The following is a 23,423-nucleotide window of genomic DNA, read 5'->3' as shown; positions in this document are numbered from 1 at the left end:
CTGTCTGAGACAGAAAACTTTTTGCATGGATGCATAATCAGATATAGTGAATCATTGTAAAGAGAGGCAGTGCTTTAGCTGGAGGCAAGGTAAAATCCAAAAGGAAAGTATGCAGTGTGGGTAAAGGATCTCTTTAGGATGAGAAACTGTTAGCACAAAATTGTTGGGAATTCTAAGTTCCTGAAGTACAGAACTCCCAGACAAATTATGTTAGAGCCTGAGTGTTAGTTCAGGAGGAGCTTCCACTGCTAACTCCCATCCCCCTACTCAGTTCTAGGCCACTGGTACCCCCCTGAGGGTAGAGTTGTATTTACAAACACTTGGAGTGATTTTATGCAACAAACTGCACAGAGGACTATAGACTTGGTTACTAGGGGAGTGGAGAATGCCAGCAAGCCCCTGAGTAACAGTGAATGGCCTTCAACTGTGCTTACCAATTGTGGAACAAAAGCCAGCTAGAACCCTAGCAATATAGTAGTGTTATGGGATTTTGGGGGTGTTGCTTTTCTGGCCAGAAACCTCTGTGGACAGTGGGTCCTTTGCCTGAGTTCTTGTCCTGTGTCTGGGAAGAATGAGGTATGCAGACAAGTAGAGGGTGAGCAAGATGAAGAGCAGTTTTGTTGAGTGTTAGTACAGCTCAGAGGAGACCCACAGTAGGTAGCTCCTCTTTGTAGGTAGGTCATCCCATTGAGTGTTCAGCTCTCAGCAAAAAGGAGGCAATGGAGTGGATGGCTCCTCTCTGCAGGCAGGTCATCACGATGAGTATTCAGCTCTCAGCAGAGAAGGTAGCGCCTCTCTGCAGCTGGTCATTCAGACATCTCCTCTGCTCTGGCTGAGTCCATGGTTTTTTGATCTTCAGAGAGGGGAAGTGCATGCTGATTGGTCCATGCACAGCCATGGGCAGGCCCAGGAAAAAGCGATATAAACTCCCCCTCCAGGCAGCAGTACTGGCAGCCCGGCCCCCAGGCTTCAGGACTTCTCGGCATGAAGGTGGGACTTCACTGGGGCCCTGCCCCCTTCTCCCCAGGAGCTGTCTGCCTCCCTTGTCATTCATGGCACCCAGGCTCTTACTGCCAAGGGATGCCTGCAGGCCAGCGCTGAACTGCCCTCAGCACCCCCTCAGCTTCCCTCCTGTGCTCTTCAGTGCCCAAAGACAGGAGGGGGCCAAGGCAGCAGGGGGCTGGCATGTCAGCACTGCCTTGAGCATGCGCCCACCCCGCTGGCCTGCGACAGTGCCCCAGCTCAGCCCCAACCTTGCTCCACAATCAGAGCATGCACCAGGAGTGGGGAGAAGCCAGGTAGCAGGAGCAGGCACTTCCAAGCCTGCAAGAGCAGGGGGGCATTCCAGGGCCTCCAAGAGTGCAGGGATGCCTGAGTCTACAGCCACAGTTTGGGCAGCTGCAGCTGTGCCCAGCAGCAGGCTCCTGCCTGCTCCCAGTCCCCCAAGAGCAAAGGGAAGCTCACATCTGCAGCCACGGTTGGGTGGCTGCAGCCCTACTGGGAGGGCAAGGCTCCTGCCTGCTCTGTGGAGTGGGAGGCCAGGTTCTACAGCCATGGTTTGGGTGACTACAGTGGCACCGGGGGAGTTCCCATCCCAACTCAGAAGGGCAGGGCTCACGCTTGTCCCCAGCTCCCACCAGCTCCACGGAGGGTGCAGCCGAGGCTGCAGCATGAGGGTGTAGCATGGAAGTTAAGGGAGCAGGCTCTGGACCCAGACTGTCCGGGTTGAAATCACAGTCCAAGTTCAGTGTGTCAGACAGGTTATTTAATCCCACTAAGCCTTAGCTTCCTCGTGTGTAAAATGGTATAACCATAGAATGTACATCACGAGGTTGATGTTGGGATGTAATGTATTAATTTACATAAAAAGCTTAGAGCAGCACGCAACACACGGTAAACACTCAATAAGCACCAAGTAGCTAATTTTACTATCCCAAAGGGATAAAGGACAAAAGAGAAATAGGTGGAGCATGTTTCCCGCTTATAAGGAAAATGACCACACCTACCACTGTATAGACAGTGGCGCAGTGGATATCAGTGTCTAACCCATCAGATGAGTTTCTCCATCACATTTGGGGAAGAATACGAGACTGAGAGAATATGGATGTGCTATCATCTGCCCCTCCCCTAACCCCTCCAGCAAGAAAGGGATAGGAATGAGTACCTCATGTTCTGTAGAAACTTGAGGTGTTGAGAATAAGGGCTCCCTCCCTACCAGATATCAGTGCAGTAGAAGGAAGCCATAAGTATTGCACAGAAGAACTTCCCAGAAAACTTAGCTACAATCATTGAAGGAGGCATCTTTTATGATAGGTGTCAAATGTTGAGGAAACTGGAAGGGAGGACTACAGTGGTTCTTGGCTGTGGCTGCATGCTAAAACCACCTGAGTACTTTAATAAAAAAAAAAAATGTTTCTTGGGTTTCACCTCAGGCCAAGTGAGATAGAATCTTTAGAAGTGGAGCCCAAGCAAAGGGGATTTTTTTTTAAAGTTTCCCAAGTGATTTAATGTACATTCCAAGTTGAGAATAGATGACATGTTTCCTAAGGAAATTGTCCCTCTCCAAGCATTTACCATTCATACTTACTACAGAAGACATGTCTTCAGTCCAGGTTCTAATGATATTTTCTTTGTAAAGTGTAAAGAATTTCAAAGGCAAGAAAAAAAAATATGTGAGAAAACACTGATACTGGACATAGTCATAACACTCTGTACTTCCTCAGTAACACACTTGATAGTAATTTCCTACGTAATCGTCTCTCTCACTAGCGTGTGAGGGCAGGGCAGCAGCTGTACCTAGTGAATTCATTTGTTTGCATCTGTAGTGCTTAGTCAGTCCAGTCTCTGGCACGTATCAATCCCTCAGTAGGTATTTATTGAATGAAATTCTACATACTTAATGTTTGTAAAAACAAACATTTGTGTGGTTTTAGAGAACGTTTATTATGTCTTGGCATATTACAGTATGAAATGAGTTTCAAGGACAAAATTCTAATTTATAACATTCATTCCTTATAAATGTTTAACTTTTTGTGATTCAACTTGTGAATGTTATCAAGGAACCAAGTAAGTCATAAAGGAAGGGAGAGGCCTTCTGTATGACATCCTAAAAGGAATTTATCCCATTTATCCTTGTACAAATGACATTTGACAACTTAAGAAACCTCCAACAGAAGTTTCAGAGAAGCAAAAATGTTCTTTTCACTGTTTCTTTTATTTTTAATAAAAATTAAAGATATTTTATTAAAACATATCTATAAAATCAACTTTCATTATGTCAGAATGAAGAGGTCACCAATACTCCTCCACTAAAAAAAATCATACAACTGGACAAAATTGACAAAAGCACCCAGGAAACTAGAAACCTGCCAGAGATGGGCAGCAAGTTGAAAAGCTCCTAGAGATTCAAGGAGAAACAGCAGAAGGCTAATTCTTTCCCCCCAGCTCCCATCAAGCTCAATCAATCAGCAAGAATTATAGTTTTCTAGTTCGGAGTTGGCCAAAAACCCAGTGGTTCTGCTGCCAGAGGAGAAATACTTAAAAATTTTAAAATTATAAAATTTAGGGTAGAGAAGTGGCATGAAACCTTACGACTTTGCATACTAAAAGTAGCAAACTCAGTTAGAAATGAATAGGGAAAGGCCACAGCTTTGTTAGCCCAAGGATGCAATCTCAGTTGGGGTGAGCAGCAAACCAACCAGAGTGCTAATGGGGAGATCCTGGAAGAGTTGAGACAAGTTTTCCACATACCCCTGGCTGACTGAGAATACAAAAAACTAACCCAGAAAAAGGAAAAAAAGGAGCAACATAACACTAAAATCAAGTTGGGACAAATAGAAAATAAATCACAAAATGGTACACCTCAACTTTAGCATGCATTAAATATTAGTGTATTAAACACTCCAGATAAAAGGCACAGATGTCAAAATGGTTTTTTTTGTTTTTTTTCCTCAAAATTGTTTTGAAAAAAAAGCAAAACCAAGTATATGATTTACAAGAGACACTTTTCAATATAAAAACAGTAATAATGAAAGTAAATGGATGGAAAATGATATAATAGGAAAATATTTAGCATAGGAAAACTAGAGTGGTTCTGTTACTACAGCTGGCCAAAAAAAAAAAAAAAAAAAAAATTCAAAGCAGGAAGTATTACCAGAGACAAAGTAGGATACCTCATAATGATAAAAAATGAAAACTAAATAGTCGTATCTATTTATGCCCCTAATAACTGAGCTTCAAAATTCACAAAGCAAAACTAACAAATAAAGAAGTAAACAAATCTCCAAAGTTGAAGACTTAACACCTTCTTCTCAATAGTATAGAATAATTAGATAAGAAATCAGTGAAGTTTAGAAGACTTTAAAAACTGTATACATTTACTAAACACTAATCAGAACACTATACTCAGCCACTGCAGAATACATATTGTTTTCAAGTGTACTTGGAACATTTACCAAGATAAGCCATATTATGAGCCACAAAACATCTTTATATGTTTCAAAAAATGGAAATCTTATATAATATGTTATCTGACCACAGAAACAACCAACTTAGAAATCAGGAACAAATACATATTTTTAGAAAATCCCAAACATTTGGAAGTTAAACAATATATCTCTAAATAACCTTTGGATCAAAGAAGAAATAACAAAGGAAATTAGAAAATACTTTGATGTGAATGATTGAGAAAATACAAATTCAAAATTTATAGGATGTAACCAAAGCAGTGCTTACAGAGAAATGGTAGCTATATGTACTTATGTTAGAAAAGAGGCTTAAAACCAGTTATCTAAGTTCCCACTTAAGGAAAATACAGAAAGAAAGGCAAAGTAAAACCAAAGTAAGTAGTAGGATAGATGTTTCAAGATACAGAAGAGCAGAAATTAATGAAACAGAGAGCTTAAAATGATACAGAAAATCGACAAGAACAAAATTTTATTATTTGAAGAGACTGGTTAAAAAAAGAGAAATCACAAATTTTCAACATCACAAACAAGAAAGGGTATCACTGTAGTGGAAGAGGGAATGTCACTATAGATCTTACAGGCATTAAAAGGATAATAAAGGAATAATTTGAAAACTTTATGACAATAAATGTGATAGCTTAGATGAAATGGAAAAAAGTCCTTGAAGCAGAATTTACCAAAAGATATACAATGATAAATAGAAAATCTATATATCCTTGTGTCTATTAAGTAAATTGAATTCATTATCAAAAACATTCCCCTAAAGAAATATCCAGGCCCAGATGGTTTCAGTGATGAATTCCATCAAACATTTAAGGAAGAGATCATGTCAATCTTATACAAACTCTTTCAGAAAACATAGAGGAAACACTTTGCATCACATTTTAAGAGTCCAGTATAATCATATCATCTGACAGAGGTAAGAAAATAAGGTTACAGGTCTATATCATGATTTTAATTGCAGCGTTGGTGGTATGGTGGTGAGCATAGCCACTTTCAACGATTATGAATGCAAAAGCCATTAATGAAATATGACCAAAACAAATCCAGAATTCCAAAAAAAAGAGAGAGTATTATTCAGTACAGAGCATGTTTATTCCAAAGATGCAAGGTTAGGACAGCATTAGAAATATCAATGTAATTCATCATATTAATAGAAAAAAGATAAAAAGACATATTATCTCAACTGAAAAATTAACAAAATTCTACACTCATTCATATTTAGAAATTCTCAAAAAACTAGTATAAAAAGGAACTTCCTCAACCTGACAAAAGCATCTATAAAGAAGACAGCTAGCATCATAACTAATGGTGAAATATTCAATGTCCCCCACAAGGATATCTACCCGCACCACACTGCTATTTAATATTGTATTAATCGTTCTAACTGGTGCAATAAGGAAAGAAAAAAGTATAAAGATCAGAAAAGAAGAAAACTGTCTTTCTTTGCAGAAAACATAATTATTTACATTGAATATCTTCACTAATACTAAGGAATAACTAATAGAACTTTTTAATAAAGTCACAGTTATATCTCATCAATATAAATATATATATATACACACACACATATATATATTTTCTATATACTAGCAGCAAACAATTAGAACAGAGGTTTTTTTTTTTTAATTGACTTAATATCCAAAAAACATAAAACACTTAAGAATAAACTTAACAAAAGACGTGGAAGGCCTCTGCACTAAAAACTACAAAACATTGCTGAGAAAAATAAATGACCTAAATAGAGAGTTAGCCATGTTCACATACTGGAACATTCAATGTTGTTTTGTAGTCATTTCTCCCCATATCGATCTGCCGATTCAATGCAATCACAATCAATATACTAACAGGCATTTTAATAACTTTTCAAAGTTGATTCTAAAATGTATATGGTAAAGCAAAGAATACAGGAATAGCCAAAATGGCTGGGCACAGTGGCTCACACCTGTAATCCTAGCACTTTGTAGGGATAGTGTGGCGGCTGAGGCAGGAGGATCACTTGAGGTCAGCAGTTTGATACCAGTCTGGGCAACAAAGTGACACCCCATCTCTACAAAAAAATTTTTTTAAATTATCTGGGCCTGGTAATGCACACCTAGCTACTCAGGAGGCTGAGGCAGGAGGATCCCTTGAGCCCAGGAATTTGAGGCTGCAGTGAGTAATAGAGTGCACTCCAGACTGAGTAATAGAGTGAGAGCATATCAAAAAAAGAAAGAAAGAAAGAAAGAAAGAAAGAAAGAAAGAAAGAAAGAAAGAGAGAGAGAGAGAGAGAGAGAGAAAGAAAGAAAGAAAGAAAGAAAGAAAGAAAGAAAGAAAGAAAGAAAGAAAGAAAGAAAGAAAGAAAGAAAGAGAAAGAAAGAAAGCAAGCCAAAACCATCTTGATAAAGGACAAAGTTGAAAGGCTCATGCTACCTACTTCAAGACTTGCTATAAAGCCTTAGTGATCAAGACAGTGTGATATTGGCATAAGAATAGATAAATAGACATATATTGCAGAATAGGGAATCCAGACATCATCTCATACATGTATGGTTAACTGATTTTTTTTTTAACTAAAGTTCCAGAGCTTAGTAATGGGGGCAAGAGAGCCTTTACAACAAATAGTGCTGCAACAACAGAATAAATGAAAGAAGGAAAAATAGATCTTGACATCTACAACACACCAAACACAAAAACTAATTTGAGATGGGTTTCAGAATTAAGTTAAAAACTTAACGAGTGTCTAGAAGAAAACAAAACAAAAAAACCCAAAAAAACCGCAGAATGTCTTTATGACTTATCTACAGGACTCCAAAGACACTAGTCATTTAAAAATGACTTACAGATGCCTGCAGCCCATTCTGGGGAAAGGTCATTCATCGTTATGACCAATGTGGATACAAAGCCTAACACAAAAAGGTCTTGAACTTTTGGAATAAGGTTGCTCCTGTATTGATCACTGTTCTCAAAAGGAAAGCCTCAACACAAGCTGTATACCTGTATCATCTCCTTGTACAAAGAAGGGAACTGAAACATAAAGAAGAAACAAGTTGTCCACTAGCATTGCTGACATCAGCAAAATTGTAGAACAGGCAGCTCCAAACTCCCATCCCTCTACAGAAATACTGAAAAACAAGAAGCAACTGTCAGAGTCAACTTTGCTAGAACTCTGGAGAAGAGTCAAAAGTTTACGGCAATTAAGAAAGTGCTGAACCAAGAAAAAGCAACTTAAAAATGATAGGACATTTACCAGTTTTTAAAATGGGGGTGAAAATGATACGAAAACTTTGTGGCATTTTTTCTTGTCCTTGCCACATCTCCTCTTTGTCTCAGCAGCAGTCTTGAAGACAGCATCCCGTGTTCCCAGTATGGGACCCTGAACCCTGGTTCTGGAGGGAGCAGAGCAGGCTTCATTTGCAAATTACTGGGGTTTGTTTGTCTGTTCTAACCTATCTGGGAGCTAACTGAAGAACTGATCTGAGGTATGCATCTTGTTTTGCCTAACTGAGAACCCCTGAAGAGGGAAAAATGACAGTCATTGCTCAGAAACATTGTAAGGTGAATAAAAATCCTGTAGCCACCTGGGGGCAGAAGATTAAGGTTGAGACATACAATAGAATGCCTAAGGTCTGCTAGCAAAAGCCAGGAAGAGAGTTTCTTTGGGAAATTAGGGCAATTCAAAACTGCCAGTGTGTATTAGGGAGTTTAGAAAGCAACATGCATGCCAGGACAGGACACATGTTCAGAAAATACCTAAGAAGACCCTAATCTCTGTCTGATCTCTGGGCTCAGTACAAGTAGAAAGTGAAGGCTCATGTGAATTTTTTTTTCTTTTTTCTTTTTTTTTTTTTTTTTTTGAGACAGAGTCTTGCTCTGTCATCCAGACTGGAGTACAGTGATGTGATCGCAGCTCACTGCAACCTCTGTTTCTTGGGTTCAAGCGATTCTCCTGCCTCAGCCTCCTGAGTAGCTGGGATTACAGGTGCCACCATACCTGGCTAATTTTTGTATTTTTAGTAGAGACAGGATTTTGCCATGTTGACCAGGCTGGTCTCAAACTCCTGACCTCAGGTGATCCGCCTCCCTCAGCCTCCCAAAATGCTGGGATTACAGGTGTGAGCCACCATGCCCGGCCTCATGGGGAATTTTAAATGCCCTACCAAAGTGTTAATAGTGCCCTAAGACAGAGCCAATCCACAGAGACTAGAAGAGGAGGGGGTTTTACTTGTTTTGTTTTACTTAGCTCCTGGCAGTCAAGGAGTCAAAGTCACTGGCTGAACACAAGCTAAGCCTTCAGCAATCAAGACAAGCAAACCTTAAGGAACTGGAAGGTTCTGACTTCCAGAGTTAAAACACTGTAATATTTGAATGTTCAATTTTTAAAAATCACAAGGCATACAAAGAAACAGGAAAGGATAATGCATTCAAAGGAAAAAAAATAAACTGACAAAACTGTCCATGAGAAAGCTCAAACATTGAAATTATTAGGCAAAGACTTTAAAAACAACTGTCTTAAATACATTCAAAGGACTAAAGGAGATCATGGAAATGAAGAAAGGAAACCAGAAAAAATGATATATGAACAAAATGAGAATATCAATACAGAGATAGAAATTATAGAAAGGAATCAAATGGAAATTAAGAAGGTGAGAAGTATGATAACTGAAATGAGAAATTTCACTAGAGGAGTTCAACAGCAGGTTTGAGCAGGCAAAAGATGATTTAACAAACTTGAAGACAGGACAATTGAAATGATCCATTCTGAGGAGCAGAATGAAAACGAGTGAAGAAAAGTGGACAAAGACGAAGACACCTGTGGAACACCATCAAGTGGACCAACATATGCATTATGAGAGTCTCAGAAGGACAAGGGAGAGAGAGACAGAGAGAGACAGAAATTATATGTGAATGGCCAAAAATGTCCCAAATGTTATAAAAGACATGAGTCTACACACCCAGGAAGCTCAACAAAGCCCAAGCAAAATAAACACGAAGAGATACACCAAGATACAGTATAGGCAAATTGTAGGAAGACAAAGAGAATCTTGAAAACCCCAAGAGAGAGGCAACTCATCCTGTACAAGGGAGCCTTAATAAGATTAACAGTTGATTTCACATCAGAAACCATGGAGGCTTGAAAACAGGAGGCCTGATGCCACTTCACACCTAGAATGGATATAACTTTTTAATGGAAAATAACAAGGAGAGGATGTTGGAGAGGACATGAAGAGATTGAGACCCTTGTACGTTGCTGGTGGGAGTATAAAACGATGCCACTGCTGTGGTAAAGCTTGGTAGTTCCTCAAAAAGTTAAACGTAGAACTACCACATGACCCAATGTCTTAGTCCATGCAGGTTACTACAACAAAATACCATAAATTGGATAATAAACAACAAAAATTTATTTATCATAGTTCTAGAGACTAAGAAGTCCAAGTCAAAGTACCAGCAGATTCAGTGACTGGTGAAGCCACCTTCCTGGATCATACATGACAGTCTTCTCACTATAACTTCAGGTGGAAGAAGGGGCATCAACCATGAGGGCTCCACCTTCATGACCTAATCACCTCCCAAATGCCCCACCTCCAAAACCATCACCTTGGGGGTTAGGATTTCAACATACGGATTTTGAGTGGACTCAAACACCCAGCAGTTACACTCCTAGGTACATATCCAAAAGAATTAAAGCAGAAGCTCAAACAAATATTTATACACCAATGTTCATGGCAGCATAATTCACAACAGCCAAAAGATACATGGATAAGTTAAATATGCTATATGCATACAATAGATTATTATTCAGCCATAAATAGGAATGATGTTCTGACCCACGTTACAACATAAATGAACATTATGCCGACTGAAATAAGCCAGACACAAAAGGACAAATATTATGTGATACCAATTACATAAAATATCTAGAATATGCAAATTCATGGAGACGGAAAGTAGATTAGAGGTTACCAGGGACTCAAGGAAGGTAACAATGGGGAGTTGCTTAATGGATAGAGTTTCTATTTGGGATGATGAAGAGGTTCTGGATATGAATAGTGGTGATGGTTGCAAAACATTATAATTAATGCTACTGAATTGTACACTTCAAATGATTTAAATGGTTAATTTTATGTTATATATATTTTTTACCATAATAAAAAATGTTGGCTGGGTGTGGTGGCTCATGCCTGTAATCCCAGCACTTTAAAAGGCCAAGGTGGGAAGATCGCTTGAATTCAGGAGTTCAGGACCAGCCTGGACAACACAGGGAAACCCGTCTCTACCAGAAAAACATAGCTGGGCATATGCCTGTAGGCCCAGCTACTCAGAAGGCTGAGGCAGGAGAATCGTTTCAGCTTGGAAGGTTGAGGCTGCAGTGAGCCATGATTGCCCCCACTGTACTCCAGCCTGGGCAACAGTGCAAAATCCTATCTCAAAAAAAAAAAAAAAAAAAGTAAAGACTGATAAATTGTACCTTATAAAAATAAAATAAATACATAAAATGTAACTAGCAATTTTAAGACACTTAAATACTTGAATTAATGTATTGAATACCTACTCTGGGAATTAGTGTTATGTTTCCATTTACAGAGACAAAACAGGTCTAATTGATTGACTAAACAGTAGCTGTAAATATGATCAGTGTTTGGATGTCTATTCATAGAATAGGCACAATTTTTCTGAGAGATGATTTGACTCTTGGCTGCTTCCTGTATGACCCCTTGATTTACATTTTATTCAAGAGTTTCTAATATAATATTGTGGAGCAAAGAAACTCGACAGCAACGGCTGTTGAGAGAAAGTAACTGTCATATTAATATTGCTGGGAAGAGGTATTGTGGTGTTACCAGATTCCAGATTTGCACCTTTTCCCCTCAATCCCTTTATCCCTCTTATACATCATAGTGATTTATGAAAATATATGTATAATTCTAAATAATTTTTAGATACTTCCATATATACTGAATACCCAATTATCTCTTTGCTATCAAAGGATAATTTATCTTTATCATGACACTTGCCATCATTACAAATTTAAAGCCTAAAAATTAAAACTTAAGAGGTTTCACACATTTAAGAGCTAATTTATTTAATAATAAATCAAAAGTAAGTATGAGTTTCATTTAGTAGTAGCAAGAGCTAGCTGCAGGGAAGGTCCTCCCAAGGTGGTCCTTTTTCTTCTTTTCAATAAAGGCAGAACTCTATTCAAGCATATTAGTAAAAACCATACTTAAAATGATTACTGCACCGAACTGAGCAGCCACCAAATGCAATTGGTACCAACTGTAATAAGGGCCTCTGCTCTCAGGAGGCTTATGACTAACTAAGGCAAGAAGTCACAGATAGCATATTCTGCAGTGTAATTTATAGATGAGGTGAAAACAAAGTGTTCCAAAATTCTAAGAGAGACATTGGAATTCTGACCACAACAAGTGTAATTTATGGAGCCTCAGAGTAATTATAGGATCTGGAACAGCTGGCGCTCAAATTTAGTTGTCCCCCCGGTTGCTGGAACCTGCCATTTCTGGGAAGTTAAAATTTGCATCACTGCTTCTACTTGTGATAAAATGAAACTGCTTTCAAAGAGAAGATTCCTATTCCTAGCCTTCTTGGGTAACTTCTACTACCTCCACTTAAGGATGAAAAGGGAGAAGGTTCCTCCAAGACTGCCTCATGGGGATCAGAGTGTCACCTCCATGCTTCTGCCCTAAGTGCCCCTGAGCACACCCCAAAGGAAGGCTAAGAGATTTTTGAGAAAGACCATGTGACTGGCTAATAAACACCTATTTTCCTCAGATTCTACCTGAATTTATATCATCAGTGCATCACTCTTTTATCTTGTCCTCTCTTCCTCTTTTTAAATATAAATATTCTCTAGAGATGGGGTAAAACATTGAATGAATTCACACTGAGGAAACTGGCCAGGCACAATGGCTTATGTCTGTACTTTCAGCAATTTGGGAGGCCAAGGCAGACAGATTGCTTGAGCCCCAGAGTTCGAGACCAGCCTGGGCAACATAATGAGACCTCGTCTCTACAAAACAAAACAAAACAAAAAAATTAGCCAAGTATGGTGGCATGCACCTGTAGTCTCCGGTATTTGGGAGGCTGAGGTGGGAGGATTGCTTGAGCCCAGGAGGTTGAGGCTGCAGTGAGCTATGACCATGACATTGCACTCTAGCCTGGGTGACAGAGCAAGACCCTATCTCAAAAAAAGAAAAAAGAAAAAGAAAAAGAAACTCTTCAGGCTGATCAGATCTGCTTTTCTCTGGTGGGTAGCTTAGGAGCTCTACATTTCTGGCTGCTGCAATAGACAAAGTGTAGAACAGAGGTCAAGGCCTCAAATTTCTCTGACTTCCCAGCTGGGCTTGAGAGTGACATAGGCCCTCACCTGAGGGCATTAGTAAGCTGTCCTTAAGAACAAGAGTGTATTTTCTGGCTGTTTTCTTAACTCATTTCACTATAGAGCCATGCCTAATATTAACAGTGCAGTGCTAGACTACAGAGGCCCGACACTCCTACAGCCTTCTCCTGACTTCTAGCTGGGACCCCACACCACAGACCCAGAGGAAAAGAGACCCAAAGATCCCTGCAGAAAACTGAGAATAGTTCCTTTACCACAGTGGTTTCATAATCTGTTCTTAGTTTCCTGTTTCTGCTGTAAACGATTCACCATATTTTATAAGAGAGAGAAGGCCAGGCTCTTGTGAGCCAGGAGGGATTTGAGAGATGATGAAAGCTATGTATGTTACCCGTAACCTAAGGACTTCTGCAAGGTGCCCTACCTGAGCTGGAGTCGCGCCTTTTTCCCCTGGACATGGAAATACCTGTCAGTGCAGAAAGGCCTACTTTTGATCTTGGAAATAAGTTTTCTGGGGTGAGTTCTTAACCCTTTCCAGCTTTCCCACCCACTTTGGCTGTAGCCATGGCCTTCAGATCTATGTTTCTCAGGGGACTTGCAGGCCCCAGATATAGCCCTATGCTGTCCTCCTACCCCAGAGCACACTGTTCAGGCTACTTCCCCTGGGACTGAAATCCAGTGTTTCATTTACTCTTTTTCTTTCCAATATCCTCATGACATTCAATATTGCACTTACTCTAGGTCCTCCCTGCCTAAGGCCCAAGTCAACTTGCTGTCCGGTGGGATTTGTAATCCAATGCTTCCTTGCCCTAGCAGAATCCCCTGTGTATAATCAGAAATGTGACTGAAAAAAGGACAGAGCCCTATGGCTGTGGGTCCCAGTCCCCCACTGCTGACAGTAAGTCCCCAGGAGTGAGCTGTGTAAGCACCTTACATTCCGCACTTGGCTGAAAACAGCAAGGCAAGCCTCCAGTTGAGAAATGTTAACCCCTAGGAAATCCCTGCCTCAAGTCGTTCTCATCCCTTGGGAAGTGCAAATTGGGTAGAAAAGAAACTGATTAAAAACAGAACAAAACAAATCATATTTAGATATTTTGGCTTTTCTCACAAGGGCTGGATTCAAGCATGTCCTTCAAAATAAAAACAACTTAAGTCAATAAATAAATGTAAGGAAGTCCAGATGTTCACGTGAAGACAACTGTGGTCATTTTTTGGCAATCCCCGGTTGTCTTTTCCACCTGTCTGCTCAGTTGTGGTCTCCCTCTCCCTCTCTTGTTGGGGCCCATGCCCCCGCTTTACTGTTGCCAGAGGCTTGTACTTAGTTTTCCTGTTAGGTAGGAGCAGTTACTTCCACTCCCCACACCTGCCATAAAGCATCTTTGTAAACAAAGTGAGTAGAAGGAAAATCTCCTGATATCCACCACATTCGGCTTTTGCTGATTCTGTTCACCTGGGAGAGGCTGCTACTGGGGAATAAGAAGGTTGAGACTGAGAGTGAGGACCGCTGCCTGCTGGCAGGACCCAGGAGAGCAAAGAGCCCTCAGCTGGTCCATCCTCCCAACTCCTGGTCAGCCTTCTGTTCTGAGATCAGAGCGGTGGGGTCACACTCTCAAGAACTGTGCTCAGCCGCCTCATCTCACACCCTTTCCCTCTCGCTGTGTGTCTGCCTCCCTCTTACATAACCACGCTGGTGATTGGCACTGTCATAAATCAATACTTTGCTCACTTTCACATCAAGTAACACTATCCAGGGAGGTGGTTTCAACAAAGGAGGAAGTATTAGGAGATCTAGGTTCAAATTAACGTTGCCCCTAAAAGTAAAGGACAGAGACCCTCAGACTGATGAAATATGCTCAGAATTACTTAGACAAAGCAGATATTTGCCACTCTCTTCCCCTTCTCCTGTGTTTTTACAGTGAAGACACCTGAAAGAAAAAAGTAGGGGGAACATAATGAGAGTAAATACGGTAATCTCTTCATTTGCTAGTTCAAGCGCTGGACTTGGGACTTGGGAGTGGCAATGGGTCCGCTTAGAGCCTACATCTGACTTGGACTGAAATGTAGGTGAGAGACAAGATTGTCTCATATCCGGGGAAATCATAACCTATGACTAGGACAGGAAGAGGAAGCACTGCCTTTACTTCAGTGGGAATCTTGGCCTCTGCCTGCAAGCCAGGTGTTCACAGTGAGAAAAGCAAGAGAATAAGCTAATACAAGGCAGTGGATCCTTGGTAAAGCTACTCCTTGATCGATCCTTTGCACCTGATTGTTCAAAGTGGACCCCAGGGGAGAAGTCAGAGCGAAGAACTTACCGCTAAGCAGGTATGGTTTTTCTTTCTTTCTCTTTTGCTAGGGGCTGACCGCCCTTCAGCTTCATCCAAAAGATGTGTGTGAACACAAGTATACCTTCTGTTTGAGGTCAGCATCATAGTGGGTGCTGAATCATGTTGGCCTTGCTGCTGTCTCCTCATTTCTAGGTTGGAAAAAAAAAAAGGCATGAAAACAGTCACTTAATGTTGCGCCTCATTACTGATTCTCTCTGGTCCTGCACTAGCCTCCTAGAAAAATCACCACGGGGACGCCTCAACTCTGCGTGAGTTACCACAAGTCACACATACAGCCACCTCCCTGTTACAGGGCTGGAGTCCCTGGACCCAGGAAATTCTGCCCCCCCCCCAGGACTGTGGGAGCTGGGGGCTATAGGAACTGGGAGCAACTCAGTCCTGATTCCTTTTGACCTGCTGGGTTAGTGCTGGCAGCCCCCTGAGGCCAAGGACAGCAGCATGACAGTCACCAGGACTCACCACCTCAAGGAGGGGTCCCTCAGTGCACCTGCCACAGCCCTGCACAGTCCTGCGGCTGAGTTGGCTTCAGACCAGTGAGTTTTCTACCTCTACTATTGAGAGGGCACTTTGTCCCACAGAACCGAGTCTTGCCTGCATGTGCTCAGTGCCACCAAGCCCTTCTTCTCTCCACATTACAGCCCGGCTTGGCTGAGGCTATGGCCAGAGGCACTGCTTTAAGGCCACTCCATATCTAGGACAGGTCAACAGACACCTCTGAGGCCACTGAGTCTTGACTCAATGAATCAGCTATAGCAGGCACTGTTCCTCTGCCACACGGCCTCTAATGATCTGGCCGGAGTTGAAAGGATGCTAAGGGAGGCCTCAGAGGCTTATTTAATCAGTTGGTTAATGGGAAAAAGTATTTTTTGGTACACAAATATGCTTTAAAAATAGTTATGTCATAAAAGTCTAAACCTGGGGTTGACAAACTATGGCTCACAGGCTAACTCTGGCCCACCAGCTGTTTTTATAAATGAAGCTTTATTGGAACACAGCCACGCCCATTAGTTTTGTATTGTGTACAGCTGTTTTTGCCCTACAACAGCAAAATTGACCAGTTGCAAATGAGACAGTATGGCCCACAAAGCCTAAAATATTAACTCTCTGGCCTTTAACAGAAAAAGGTTGCCAACTTCTGATCTAAAAGCTGTCAACTTGTTCCAAAATTATTATGGAATAAACCCAAGACAACCACAAAACTGACTAGACTATGTTTTTTAGGTAATAACTTTTTAAATTATAAAGTAATACATGATTTCATGCTCCTTGAAAATGAGAAAGCAGTATAGATAAACCTAAATTCACCTTTGGCCTTTCTGTCAATCCTAATCTCCAGTTTCCTCAGAAGTACTTAGTGTGATATATTTACTGCCAGACCATTGTGTCTGTGTGTGTGTTCATCTATGCATAGATGTACCATTAAACATATCTGTTGTCATGTTGTTCTAATTCTGTTTTTCCACTCAATAGCATGACTTGGAGACTTTCCATGTCTGTATAGAGCTCTACGTCATTAATTTTAACAGCTATGTCATATTTCACAGTGTACACTTCTTTTATTTAGCCATTTTCTTTTTGATAGATATTTAAACTTTTTCCAATTTTTCAGTCTTACCAATGAACCCCACTGTGTTTGTCTGCTTGTAGACATGTGCAAGTATTTCACTAGAGGAACTACTGAGAAGTTGAATTACCACATCACAGGATATATGTGGTTCAATTTTTGAATGCCAAACAGCCCTTCGCAGTGCCTAAACCCATTGTACTCCCTCCAGCAGAGAAGGATAGTTACTGTTCCTCCATACTCCAAGCAATGCTTGCTGTTTATTCAGCATTTTATTATTTTTTCCATTTGAATTAGTGCAAATGACAACCCATTATTTCAATATTTTAATTTCCCTGATTGTTAATGAAGTTGAGCATTCTTTTTATAGGACCTCTCTTGGCCATTGTATTTCTCTTCTTAAATTACCTATTCATATCCTTAGCTTATTTTATGTTGGACTTTTTTCCTTCTTTGTAGGAGTTTGTTATTTATTCTCAATGCAAATTATTTGATATGCATGTAATATTCTCCCTAAGCCTGTCACTTGTGTTTTAACTTTGTTTAAATCATACTTTTTAGCCAACAGAAATTTTTACTAATATTTTTGTTGTTATTTTGATGTAGTTGAACCTATCAATTTCCCTCTTTATGGATTTTACTCTCTGAGGCTGATTTTTAAAAGATTTCACAGCTTCCAAGATTATGAAGCTACTTTGGTGCACCTTCCTGTAATACTTTTATTTAAAAAGTTAGTCTTTATTCATCTGGCACTTATTGCAATACATTATATCAATACTATTTATTGAAAAGTCCATCTTTTTCCTATTTGTCTGAAATGTCACCTCTATCATGTACTCAATTCCTACTTATACATGTCCATTTTTCTGTCCTTTTGTATTTATTTCCTATTCCTGAGCCAATTTCCACTATAATGTTTATGTTTTTCTACTTGATATTTTCCCCCAATAAATAGAAAATCTATTTTGTGTTTTGACATTTTGCCTGGTTACCTTATGGAATTCTCTTAATAGTTATAAAAGCTTATCAGTTGATTCCTTTGGAATTTCTAGATAGACAAACATATCATCTTTATATAGTAAGAGTTTTGCTTCTTCCTTTCCAATCTTTACAAACCTTAATTTTTTGTGTCTTACTGGTTTTTCTTGGCTGAGTAGTAGCCATGAAAGAAGATAGTGTCAGAGCTGATACATACAGTTGTGTGGGAAGTATACTGCACAATTCTAGGGGATACTGTTTACAAACACTTAGATGTCCTAGGCATTCTTGTCATGTTCCTCATTTCCATTTTTATTTTGTACTATGAACTTATTTTTCTTGGAACCTTCTCTTTGGGATTCATTGAGATCGAAACTGTTTTCCTCTAGAGGATTTATTTTTGCTTTTGCCAGGAACCTGAGGACAGAACTAACTGGGACCACCATAAGCTTGGGGTCTACTGGCCACACAAATAGTGTGAATTCTGACCCAAACTTACTTGATCGCAGGCCTGTTGTTAAGAATCTCAAAGGAGTCTTTTCTTTTTGCTCTACCCAGAGCCAAGGCTGAGAAGGCCTGGGATACACCTGTCTCCCTCTGTGGTTCCTACTGACAATGTCACCCTTAGGGGATCTTGAGTTTATAGTCTATGATCTGGTTGGTCCCCAGGCTTTGTCTCCTATTCTACCATTAAAATCCAGGCTCCAGGCCTACAGGAGTCCAGAAAACCCCAGGATAATCATGCCTCCCCTTTCTCATGCCTCTGGCTTAACATAATCTTATAAATTTTGGCCTCTTGAGACTTCCTTTACTTTCCTACCAGCTCAATCCTGCATGAAAGATGACATTCTTACAAATTTATCCAGTATTTTTAGGTGCTGTATACCAGGAGAATTTTCTCTAACCACCTTCTCCATCATAGTGCCAGCAATAAAATCTTTATTTTTTATTTTAATGAGATTGATTCTAATGCTTCTCCAATAAGATACATAGTAAAAGTGTTTAGTAACTATTCTATATCAGTTTAGTGAAGCTCTCTTCCATTCCTCTTGGTTAACCAAGAATTTTAATCATGAATGAATATTGAGTTTTATTAAATGCTTTTCAGCATTTATCAATTTCCTTATCATATTTCCATAGCTAATTATATAACTCATCCCAAGGGTGATGGAAGCAGAGGTGACCCAATGGCCACTAGGACCCTTGGAATGCAGACTCATGATTTTTCCATTAAAAAGAACAATAAATTGAGGGAATGTGGACAACATTAATTCAAATTCTTAGTGTGGTTGCCATGTTCTGTTCGCTGAGCCATTAGACTCTTGTCCTCACACTTCAGATATTGGTGTCCTGGGCACAACCTGGGCAGGACGGGAGGAATGTGTAGGGGACCCCTCTTGCATACAGGGGCCTTTTAGGTGGCACAACTTGAAGGGGGCTGGGAAAAGTTCTCTGCAACACCTCCTGAACCTCTATGAAACATCGATATGACAAACTGAATACCCAACTGGAAACTGACATAAAGAGGCATACCCAAATCCTAAATCCTAATTTTCCTGGATCTGTGTAAGTTCCAAAGGGTCAAACTATAAAACTACAGGCAATACTGGCACTACACATGCATTGATAAGACATAGGCAGTTAACTCGGAGGCCGCTGTGTCCTGTTAAATATCGGAGGAGGGTACTGTGTGTACTTATGACCTGGGCTGATAACCAGCTCTCAACCCTGATGTGTGTCTAGGAACCTTCTGACCTCTTGGATCTGATGACCAAGTCCCAGGAAGCATAAAGGTCAATTTTCATTTATGGCCCCCTGAAAATAGCAGCTGACTTCACTTTCTTGAATTCACAAACTGTGACTTCGGCTATCTGAGTTTCCTGTGGAGGCCTGTGCATGCCAGGGCCAATGAGGAGACTTTTGTTTACAATACTTGATTTGTTTCATAAAGAATTTAAAACATATAGCCTCATTTTGTCCCCATGAATTCTGTGAAAAAACAACTTGCGTCATGTATCTATTTACTTGACAGGAAGAATCAGAATAAAGGAAAAGAAAAGATGTTCTGGCCAGGCATGGTGGCTCACGCCTGTAATCCCAGCAACTTGGGAGGCCGAGGCAGGTGGATCACTTGAGGTCAGGAGTTTGAGACCAACCTGGCCAACATGTTGAAACCCCGTCTCCACTAAAAATACAAAATCATCCAGGCATGGTGGCACACAACCTGTAATTTCAGCTACTCTGGAGGCTGAGGCATGAGAATCATTTGAACCCGGAAGGTGGAGGTTGCAGTGAGTAGAGATCAGGCCACCGCACTCCAACCTAGGGGACAGAGTGAGACTGCCTCAAAAGAAAAAAAAAAAGTTCTGTCATTAATTGACTTCATGAACTAGAACACACCCCAGAGCCCCTGTTTCCTCATTTGCAAAAGGGATAATAAGAACGGCTCTGCCCCCAACTCACTTGTTCAACTTGGGATAAATCCTGCCCTGCCTTCCTCACAGGCACCTCGACATGAAGTTGCAATTTTGAAATGATTTTGTAAACAGCAAAACTTGTGCAAATGTGAGTTAAACTCACCAAACATCTCCCTTCACTGAACAGCATCAATGGTTTTATAGGCATCACTTGCCTGCATCTTAGAAATTCAGTATTCTTGCATTACATTCCCCTTACCTGCTTTTTTCTCTTTATCCTCTGGCCAATTCTGCCATTAATATGTGTGTGTGTGTGTGTGTATGTGTGTGTGTTTGTGTGTGTGTGTGGTGCGTGTGTATGTGTATCTTGGAGATAGTGGGATGATTATATATATATTATGCATCGTTGTGCAGCCAGTCTCCAGAGGTTTTTCATCTTTTAAAATGGAAACTCTACTCATTAAACAACCCCCATTCCCCTTGCCCCACAGACCCTGGCAACCACCATTCTACTTTCTGCTTCCATGAGTTTGACTACTATACCTTGTATTTGTCTTTCTGTGACTGGCTTATTTCAATTAGCATAATATCCTCAAGGTTCATCCGTATTGTAGCATGTGTTAGAATTTTCTTTTTTTTTCAAGGCTGACTGTATTCCATTGTAGTATGTTCCATGTTTTGTTTATCCATTCATCAGTTGATGAAATTTGGGTTGCTTCTACGTTTTGTCTATTGTGAATAGTGCTGCTGTGAACATCAGTGTACAAATAACTCTTTAGGACCCCGATTTCAGTTCTTTTTGGATATACACCCAGAAATGGTTGCTGAATTATATGATAATTCTATTTCAGTTTTCTGAGAAATTGCCATATTGTTATCTATAATGGCTACACCATTTTTACATTCCTACCACCTGAGTCCAGGGTTCCAATTTGTCTACAGCCTTGTCAACACTTGTTATTTTCTGTTTATGTAATAGCAGCCATCCTAAGGAGTATAAAGTGATGTTTCATTATGGTTTCCATTTGCATTTGCCTTATGATTAGTGATGTTATTTTTTCATGTGCTTGTTGGCAAGTGATGTTCTTTTAAATATGTACTATGTTCTTTATGGTCAAAATAAGTAATTTATTCTGTGTAATTTTCCAAACCACACAACTTCTTGGAAGGCATGTTTAAGTGTTTACATAATAAAACAGTACATTTCTTTCTTGCAAGCAGCCCTACACCACATATTATTCCATTTCTGGCTCTGTCTGCCAACTTCAATGTGCTGTCCTCAGGGTTGGGTTGGCTGGAGTGGCCCTGTGTGACAGGCATGTGAGTGTCCCTGAGCACCGTGCAGATACTAGTCTGTATTGTCAAGGAGTGTTTTAAGTCTCCACTTCAGGGTGATGACTGCTTTGGTAGGAAAAGAGGCAATTTAAAATTCACCTGATTTCTGATTCGTTCCAATAATGTTTTGGTGCCTTTGAATATGGCAGCCCCCTAGACAGCAGTCCAGCCAGCAGACCTTATAACTTAGCTCCGTCTGTATGTCTGACATCTAGACTCACAAGAAGAGGATCCAAATGGGTCAGGGAATTACTTGTCCCTGGGACAGAACAATTACACCATTCTTCACAGGCCCCAGAAGGTCTATGGACCCTTTGTTTGGGCACCAGGAGCTCCTCTAAGAACAGGTTTGGGGTGGGCTTGGCCTCCACAGTGGCCTCCTCCTGCAAGGTCAGGCTGGATTAACATCTGTGAGAGTCTCCTGCACAAGGAGAGGTGGGAGGCTGTGAACACTTGTATGTAACACCATTTGTCCCCTTGTGTAATTGCTTCACCAATGTTGACAGCTCATGTGACACACCTGTCTTCTTCCGATGGAGGAAGGAAGTAATACCATTTTCTATCAAAAGCATTCCTTGATCATCGCTGGCCTAAAAAACAGTTATTTGATAGGTCTCTTGTCAAAGTCAGTGATATGGTTTGGATGGTTTGTCCCTTCCAAATCTCATGTTGAAATATGACCTCCAGGCCGGGCGCAGTGGCTCACAACTGCAATCTCAGCACTTTGGGAGGCCAAGGCGGGCAGATCACCTGAGGTCAGGAGTTTGAGACCAGCCTGGCCAACATGATGAAACCCCGTCTCTACTAAAAATACAAAAATTAGATGTGGAGGTCAGAGTGGAAGCCAGTGTGAGAGGGTTCAGAAGAAGAAAACATAGCTGCCAAGTGTTTGAGTCCATCAGCAAGTTTGGGCTGGCCTTAGCTGTTGCAGGAGGCATGGTGAACTCTGCCTTATATAACATGGATGCTGGGCACAGAGCTGCCATCTTTGACCAGTTCTGTGGAGTACAGGACATTGTGGTAGGGGAAAGAACTCACTTTCTCATACCGTGGGTACAGAAACCGATTATCTTTGACCACCATTCTCAACCACGTAATGTGCCAGTCATCACTGGTAGCAAGGATTTACAGAACGTCAACATCACACTCTGCGTCCTCTTTGGGCCTGTCACTAGCCAGCTTCCTCGCATCTTCACCAGCATCGGAGAAGACTGTGATGAGCGTGTGCTGCCATCCATCACTGCTGAGAGCCTCAAGTCAGTGGTGGCTCGCTTTGATGCTGGAGAACTCATCACCCAGAGAGAGCTGGTCTCCAGGCAGGTGAGCGACAACCTTACAGAGCAAGCAGCCACCTTTGGGCTCATCCTGGATGATGTGTCCTTGACAATCTGACCTTCAGGAAGGAGTTCACAGAAGCAGTGGAAGCCAAACAGGTGGCTCAGCAGGAAGCAGAGAGGGCCAGCACTCACTGGCCACTGCAGGGGATGGCCTGATGGAGCTGTGCGAGCTGGAAGCTGCAGAGGACATCACGTACCAGCTCTCTCACTCTTGGAACATCACCAGTCTGCCGGTGGGGCAGTCCATGCCCCTCCAGCTGCCCCAGTGAGGGCCCACCCTGCCTGCACCTCCGCGGGCCAACTGGGCCACAGGCCCGATGATTCTTAACACTGCCTTCCTTCTGCCCCCACCCCAGAAATCACTGTGAAATTTCATGATTGGCTTAAAGTGAAGGAAATAAAGATAAAATCACTTCAAATCTCTAAAAAAAAAAAAAAAAAACAAAAAACAAAATTTAGCCGGACGTGGTGGCATATGCCTGTAATCCTGTAATCCCAGCTACTCGGGAAACTGAGGCAGGAGAATCGCTTGAACCCAGGAGGCAGTGGATATAGTGAGCCAAGATCATGCCACTGCACTCCAGAGTGGGTTGACAGAGCAAGACTACGTCTCAAAAATAAAAAACAAACAAAAAGAAATGTGACC

General features: G+C 41.0%; 1 pseudogene; it reads left to right on the top strand.

Annotated features, from left to right (window-relative positions):
- Nucleotides 1–896: 896 nt before the first annotated feature.
- LOC106996794 (prohibitin 1 pseudogene) lies at nt 897–23,163 on the top strand (annotated as a pseudogene).
- Nucleotides 23,164–23,423: the final 260 nt, after the last annotated feature.

This window comes from Macaca mulatta, chromosome 2, assembly GCF_049350105.2.
Source record: "Macaca mulatta isolate MMU2019108-1 chromosome 2, T2T-MMU8v2.0, whole genome shotgun sequence".
Taxonomy (NCBI): domain Eukaryota; kingdom Metazoa; phylum Chordata; class Mammalia; order Primates; family Cercopithecidae; genus Macaca; species Macaca mulatta.
The sequence above is the reverse complement of the archived record's forward strand: the minus strand, read 5'-3'. Positions and strand labels throughout refer to the sequence as shown.